Here is an 8887-nt window from a genome sequence, read left to right as displayed (position 1 = left end):
TTAAAAGAAGTTATTCAGATGAGCGAATTGTAAATAGAAACTGACACATGTAACAGACTTAAATCTATTCTCTAAGCCTGACTTTTCAGCCCTAAGTTTTTGGCTTCTACAAAGATTTGACCAGAATGAAACAATGGCATAAAATTACTTTCATGTGTATTCCTTGTTCTTTTCAGGTTTGTGAATTTTCTGTCAGCTCTTAGAGCTAAGTCAAATCAATGTAAACACGTGCTTAAATTGAATGACGAAACAAAAAATTATTCCAATATTCTCCAGGATGTATCTGAGAAACCTGCTTCAAAGCAATCCAGATACAGCCTAACTTGAGACTGCTATGATCAAAGAAATATTTAGAAAATTCTTGAAATTCATTTCTTAGGAAAATCATGTGTAGAAACACCACATAGATTCCTATCACCATCTGTTTTAGTCTTATAAAAATATTAGGGAGATATTTTACAAAGATACTAGTGAAGTCATTATTGAGATTGTGTGGGAAGGACACATAGACATTCATGGGCAGGGGATCTGGGTTCATGTCCTGGCTCCACCAGTTACTTGGGCAGCTTACTTATTAACCTCTCAACTACACTTTCTCTATTTGCAAAATGGAAACCATAACATTCTTATCACCTATTGTGAAAATGAAATAACAATGCATAAAATGCATTTTGTGAGCACAAAGCATTACATAAAATATAAGTTATCACCATTAGCTAAGTATAGAAAGGCTTGTCATAGGAAGCTTGGATCATAGCTCATTAGTTTTTTTTTTTTTGGCCCTAGTGACCTCAAATACTCAAATGGATCTGTGAGCTCTTTTATTTGGGTGACCCCATCAATAGTGCTGATCATATATAACCCACTTGGGCTTATGCATCTTAGGTAATTCTTGCCCAAGTCATCTCAGAACTTTGTCACAAGAGGTCCATCCTAAGTACTGGAATCCTTTCTTATTTTTTCTTGACATCATAAAGACACACTCTAGCTGTCTACCTGTCATCCCTCAACTTGTGATCAGCCTATCTTTTCTCTATGCTGGTCTGCAATAGATAAAAGTATAAAACAACATTCTGTCTTTTGTGGCTGCCTTTCATTTCTACAGTGATGGTGGCAAAGTGGTGGAAAAAGGGATGGTGCATGCTAACAATACCATTTTAGGCCACCTAAAATATTAACTTAGAACTTCATATGTGTAAGAAACAGGGGGAGGAGTTTTGTTTCCACAGAGCTGAAGGTGTGCCTTTCCCCCTCCCCACCCCAGCTTTAGCAGAAACCAGGCCTCAGGTCGGTCAGGTGAAAGGTCAGAGGCTTGTACGCACGATTAAATGAGCCATTTGAGGAGGATATTATGTAGGCAGTCAGGGGGTTGTATCTGGCCAATGAAGAGCCTGGCGGAAGATTCAAGGTGAGGGTCTATAAAAGGATTGGCATCCATCTGAGTCCTTTGTACTTTATCCTATACTCTGTTCAGGGGATGTACCCATTTATTCAGGGGGAATAAATGTAAATTATAATTAAAACGTTCCTGGCTTCCCAACAAGTCTTGTTTATTCCTAGACAATGTAAGTATGTTTCTAACATATCTTCCATAGACCAGTGAGATGATATACCACAGGAATTGAATCACATCCATACTGACCTTGTTGTAAATGAAAGCTGAAGACGTGAAAAGTTCATATTTAGGTGTCACATTGGTACCCTCGGTATATTAAAAGAACTATTGTAAGGCTTCTAGTGCATGGGGCAAATTCCTCTGGGAAAAGCAGGAACAAAAATCAAATAGGATGAGAGAACATGAAGGAATACCAATCTCCATGAACAAAGGGAGCAAATCGCTTGAGATCTTTGGAAGTGTTATTATTGATTATTACCTAATGATTATTATTCAATGACATTTATTTAGTGATATGGTTATTAGGTAATATAATGAATTTACTACATCGCAGTCATGCCATATCAACTCTAAGGGAAAGGAAATCTATGTTTTCAGATTGTAGCATTCTCTATGTATCAAAAACATTTACTCTCCAAGCTGGAGTTAAGGATAGAAGGTATTTTTTAGGGGTATAGGGAAAAGGAAAAAGAGACAACTATATGCCTAACACATCTTTAAAAAACTATTCAACTAGGCAAGCAAACTTTGCATGTTTTATGCAATGGTAATATAATCCGAACTTTTAATTATGCTAAAGCATATTTTACTATTCTTCAATACAGTGACATTGTTCTCCTATCTATTCTTCAAAAAAGACAATCCATCTCTCACCTCTAGACATTTTTACTGGCTGTCCCCCATGCCTAGAATGCTTTCTCTCATCCCTACCTCCTAGCTTCCCTGGCTTCCTTCAAGTTCCAGCTAAAAATCTCACCTTCTACAAAAAGCCAATACCTCTTAATTCTAACATCTTACCTCTGTTGATTATTTCCTATTTATGTTGTATGTAGCTTGTTTGTACATAGTTGTCTCCTCCAATAGATTGTAAGCAATGTGAGGGCAGGGACTATCTTTTTGCCTTTCTTTGTATCCCCAGCACTTAGCAAATAATAGGCACTTAATAAATGCTTATTTCCTGTTGGATTGACAACTACAAGGTAATACAACTTGTGACTGGTGAGATAAATAAAAGAATACTTGTGACAATATCTCTATGGTTACTTTCCTTAACCTGCCAATACGTTGCTATCTCAAAATAGATCTAACCATCCTCAAAAAGAAATGGTTCTCATTATCAGAAAAAAATTACAAATCATGTCACAAGTTTGATGCTCAGAGATCACAAAGAAGCTTCTGTTGATCACTCAGCTTTAATCTCCCACTAGGGATGGCCATTTTGATTTGGTTGTTTGATCTTCCTCTTGGGTCTGAGTAAGAGAGTTTGCCTCCAGCCCAGTGTATCATTTTTAGAAGATTCTTTGTAGAAGAAAGAATAGCAGACTTGTGTACCCTGGAGAGCTGTGGACCTAGAATTAAATCCTTAGGTGACCCTGATACCTTGAGATAGAATATCTTTCAGCTGTTTTCTGGGTTCCTGGAAGTTGTGGGAGGAAAGAAGACAGATGTTCAGAAGACTTGAGAATTCATGATTTTATCATTTTATTTCTAGTATCATAGAGTCCATCTCCCTCATTTTCTATAGGAGGAACTGTGGTTAAGAGATTAAATGACTTGCCTGGGGTGTCACAAATAACAAGTATCTGAAGTGAGATTTGAACCCGGGTCTTCCTGACTCTAGGTCTAGCGCTCTATTGACTACTCCATATTAAGTAGACAGAAACACAGAATGTTATAGTGATACTTAAAAACTATTGTTATTTGTAGGACCTCAAGCCAAAATAATTTTCATCTGTATTTTTGGTTAACCGATTCATGTAAGTGTAGCTGATAAGAATGAGTATTTTGCATATAATGTATTTTTGATGGAATACTCATTTGTTTGTCTCTAGAAACCCTGAAGAACATACCCTTTCTATTTGTACTCTAGCAACCTTCACAGTTCCTTTATTCACTAAGTTGGAGAAATGTTTCCTCCTTCAGACAGCTCCCAAATCCCAACTCCACATCAACCTTGTTCTCTTTCAGCTTAACACATTCTTGATATGTGGATGATGACAATGATGGTTTGAACTTGTATTTATGTAGAGTGTCTCAAAAGTCTTAGGACAGTTTTAAGCTTAAATAGGCTTAAATTAAAATTCTAAGCTACTTAAGTTAAAGTTTTAAGCTTCAAAAATAATTTTAAGTTTTTAAAAAACTTTAATTTTAAGCTTAAAGCTGATCTAAGACTTTTGAGATGCCTTATATAATTGCTTTATGGTTACAAAACCCTTTTACACAATAAGGTGTGAAGTGGGTAGTACTAGTAATACCCTCATTTCACACAAGAGGAGACAGAAGATATACAGGTTGCGACTTACACCACTAGTATGTAGTAGAGTCAGGAGTCAAGCCCAATTTTTTAAAATTTCAAATTCAATGATGTTTTAATTATTATTTATTCCTAATAATTGTAACTCACCCTTCCATAGTGCTTTAAGGCCAATAAAGTATCTCTCTTCCAGCAACCCTGTAAAAGAGAAAACATAGGTATTACACATGAGGGAACTGAGTCATGAAGAGTTAAATGACTTTCCCAAGACCAAACAGAGGTTGACTAAATAAGAGATAGACCCTATAGTTGAACCCAAGTCTTCTGACTTCAAGTCCATTGTTCACTATAGCATACTGGCTTTGAGGAGGGACAATATTCCAGAAACTATTTATTACTACGAAGATTCTATCCTTCTGTTAAAACTCTCTGGCTACACCCTGGATTCTTATCCAGGTTTGATTAATTTTATTGGTAGGAGTCACTCTTCCTAGGGAAATCAGCCTGGCATGAGTCCCATAACAGGGACTGTCAAATTGTCACAATTTAATTAGGAATATATGAAACAAAACAGTAATAACACAGCATTTTAAAAAGATCAGTAAACAGAGATTTGGAGAGATCAGGGTTCTCATCTTTTGTCACCTCACACCTGGACTACTGCCATAGCTTGCTGGTTGGTCTCAAGTCTTTTTCCATTCCAGTCCATTCCCCACTCAGCTATCAAATTGATTTTTCTGAAGTGGAGGTCATCTTACATTCCTTCCTACCCCACCACCTTCAATAAATTCCATTGTCTCTCTATTGCCTCCAGATCAATTATAAAACCCGCTGTCTGGTTTTTTAAAACCCTTCATAAACTACTCCCACCTACCTCCATAGTCTTCTTATACTTTGCTCCCCTCTACACATTCTGTGATACAGTGACACTGGCTTCCTTGCTGTCCCTCACATGAGACAGTCCATCTTTTGACTCTCACCTCCTCAAATCATTTCCCAAAGTAGGATTTCATCATACTCCCCACCCCAAATCACCCCTCTTTTCAGCCCCTATGTACATATTGTCTTCCTCCATTAGAGTGTGAGCTCCTTGAGGGTAGAGACTATCTTGTGACTTACTTTGTACCTCCAGCAGTTAGCAAAGTGCCTGGCACATCATAGGTGTTTAATAAATATTGATTGATTCTCGCTTTGCCTCTGGCCCTGATTCTGAGTGTTTTCACTATTGCTGCTGTCTGGAACTCTCTCTTTCCTCATCTCTGCCTCCTAGTTTCCTTGGCTTTTAAGTCTCAGCTGAAGTCACATTTCTGCAAGAAGCCTTTCCTAGTCCTCTTTAATTTCAGTGCTCTCCCTTTGAGACTACTTTCAATTTATCCTGTAGATACTTTGTATATATTTTGTTTGTACATAGTTATTTGCATGTTGTCTCCCAAAACAGACTGTGAGTTCCTTGAGAGCAGGGACTGTCTTTTGCCTTCCTTTGTATAGAAAGTGCTTAGCACAGTGCCTGGCACATAGTGGTGGTTTAATAAATTCCAGTTGACTAACTGACTAGTTACCATGTCTGCCATAGACCATAGGTGTGCCCTTGGAAAAAGACAACTTTTGTAAAATGAAGAGGTGGTTAAAATGAACTCTGAAGTCCCTGCTGGCTCTAAAATATTATGATTGTACTGTGAAATTTGCTTCTGTACACAAACTTCAATTAAAGTCAAGAGGAGCTCTGTGTAGCAGGAAAATCTAGACCGATGTTTTTAATAAGATAGAGTAATCTTATGGAGCAATAACTGCTATTATTTTGAAACCAAATCGCATCTTATCTCTTTGGGCAGATATGAAATAGCTAGCTAGGATGCCAGCACTTACAGACCAAAACTAGTGCATGAGCATAGCCTGTTGGCAAGCGAGGGAAATTACAAGACATTCATTTTACAGAATCAGTGAATTTTCAAGCTAGGAGGGATTTCGGAGGTCATCTCACACAAGCCCCTCATTTTGTAAATGAGGAAACTGTAGCCAGAGTGATTAAGTGACTTGCCAAAGGTCATAAAGTGGGTCAGCAGCAGAACCAAACCCAGAACCTCAGATTCTTTACTGTCCTCTTTCTTGTTTACCACACTAGCCCTTCCTCACATAAATCAAAGTCAGCTGCAAGTCACATCATTGTTTCCTTGATGCCATGGTCCTCTTTGAAAACAAAGGACAGACACAATAACCACCTTATAAATTCAGTCACATTCAAAGCTGGTTGGCACTAACACAGGAGTCAGCTTACACCATTGAATATTCACACTTTGCACATTGACTTGTTTAGTTCTTATTTTTTATTATTAATTTTAAGCATTTTCTTACTTTTGAACAATTTAATTGTCTACTGAGAAGAAGGAGTGTGATATAGCCGGCCTCAAAGTCAAGAATTAGGTTCAAGTTAGCGTCTGAAGTATACTGGCTAATGTGACCTTAGGCTTACTTTCTCAGTATCCTGGGCAGCTTTCTAAGTCCTATAGAATTAGAGCATTACCTGCAAGGCGATGGAATCCCATCTACCACAGGGGCCTATATCATCCACTAGGCCAGATATATCAAACTCATGGCTTGATATCAAAATTTTCTAGGACAGTGGAACCAGATTAAAACATAGTTGGGAAATGTTTAACAAACAAAACAAAAATATAATAAAACAGAATGTTAATTTGTTTTCTAAGACAATATGCAGTCAACAGGGAACCATTACTATTTGAGTTTAACACCACCATCCTAGATTATAGCACCTACCCTAAAGTGGAGCTCCCCTGTGCCCCGCTCATAAACATTTTCTCACATATATTTGTGTGGACCTCTGTCTTTTCCAGAGCTAATACGATTTTCCCAACTCATAGTACTATTCTAAATGGCCCTGACCAACCCTCCCCATTGAGAAAGAACTGGGGAGTCCAGCAACCCTCCCCTCTGGTGGGTCTTATATTCTTCTACACCTACACAGTTCACATCACTCAGTACATAGTGAAGGGATAGGTTGGATCCTGCTATCTCAAACACCTTGCATCTCTGTTTGGTGTTGATTCTTATCTATATCTATCCTCTATGCTGTTAGTCCGCCATCTTGGCTCTGCCTCTGGTGACCATTTCTTGATATTCCCTGGGAAGGAGACAGAGATGAAGATACTTGCCTGTGCATGGCCACTACCAATTAAAAAGATATCATGGAAAGATGGAGGGAAAAAGATTTGAGACAGTAGAAGAAAGAGGAGATGATTTCTGGAACAAGGCAGAAGAAGGTAAGATCAATGATACCAGTAGAGGGATAACAAAACCAATGGTCTCATGTATATGTGTGTATATGCACACGAAAGGGTAAAATGATAGGGGCTTTAGGGGAAAAATGGCCATTTCATCTTATAACAGAGAAGAAAAGAAAGCCATGCCAAATCTTACATGCACTCTAGACTTTGAGAGAGCAGATTTCAAAGAGGAAGGATAGATAAGTTCCCATAGCCCAGAATTCTATAAGGAAAGACAAGGGAAGATGAGAAGCATTTCAAGGGTAATTCTAAGGACACCAAAAGCAATTCTAACAAGAAGGAAAAAAGCAGATTATCTAAAGAGACTGATGTCTCTGAATTTATTAATCCAATTTGATAAACATATATTAAGCCTATATTGTATAAAGCACTGTGCTATATAGCAGAGAGAACAAGCCAAAAATAAAACAATCCCTGTCTCATTGATCCCTTTCCCTTACTCACCACTTCCAGGAGAAGATGGGATTATCAGGAATGCTGCTACATACATTTTATTGATGATGTTGAAAAGTTGGAAGGCTGCAGGATGAAGACAATCAGGTGATCAGTAAGATGGCAGAGAACCAACCAGGATAACAAAGGTGACCATTCCATATGAGGACTGGCTAAAAGAATTGGGAATGGTTAGCTGGGAGAAGAGAACAATGTGGGACATGATACCTATGGAAGAGTTATTAGACTTGGTCTGTGTGGCTCCAGAAGGTAGAACTAGGTACAACAGTGGGAAGTTGTCAAGAGACAAATTGATATATTTGCCTACGGAAAAACTTCCCTACCACTGGGGCTGTCCAAAAGTGGAATGGATTTCCTTGGAAAGTCTATGTTCTGCCTTCCAGGAGGCCTTGGAGCAATGCCTCAATCACCACTTGGTTGATATATTGTAGAGGTAAATCTTGTTCAGGTATGGGTTGAATTAGATGGCTTTGGTGTCCCTTCCTACTCTGAGATTCAGTGATTCTATATTTTCCTTAATGAAAAGTAGGGATGCTTTGAGACAGGAGGGAAGGAAGAAAGAAAAAGTTTTGAGAATGGAGGATAGGTGAGGAAGTTCTTATCACAAGATCTCAATCTCAATAAGAGATAGTAGGATATAATGGGAAGAATTCTGGACTTGGAGTGATAAGATATATGAATTTAAACCTTTACCAAGCAAATCACTCAGGGTCTCCAATATTCATTTCCTTGGGAAAAACTGCAGTCCTAATGCCTGTAGTAGGTAATTTTATTGAGTTGTAATGAGAATTGAATAAAATAATACCTTTGTAACCACCAGGTATGGCAGAGGAACACAGGTGTTTAGGCTTCCTTCTGAAGGAGGAACCGAAGTAATACCAATAGTAAAACTGAAGTCATGCCAATAGTAAAAGGGTAGAAAAAATACTCCATATTTCAAAGGCTCTCTGTCTTTTGGAAGAGATATGGAGCTGTTAATAAGAAATAAAATTAGTCAACATTAGCTGGTTCTTGCTCCAAGGCAAAGAGAAAAACCCCCAATCTACATACAAAGTGAGATGAAGAAAACTCCTGTATTGTACATGCTACATGGTCTTAGGTCAACCACATATGATTTATATAAAGATGCATTCAGGATGAAATAATATGTGAAACATAACCAGGGAACAGATGGTAACATTTTCTTGATACACCAAACAGGGAAATACAGAAAGGGAGGTTGGATAGAGACAATTCAGTTCAGCCACATTCTCTACATGGCAT

Source organism: Trichosurus vulpecula, chromosome 7 (genome assembly GCF_011100635.1).
Source record: "Trichosurus vulpecula isolate mTriVul1 chromosome 7, mTriVul1.pri, whole genome shotgun sequence".
Lineage (NCBI taxonomy): Eukaryota > Metazoa > Chordata > Mammalia > Diprotodontia > Phalangeridae > Trichosurus > Trichosurus vulpecula.
The sequence above is the reverse complement of the archived record's forward strand: the minus strand, read 5'-3'. Positions refer to the sequence as shown.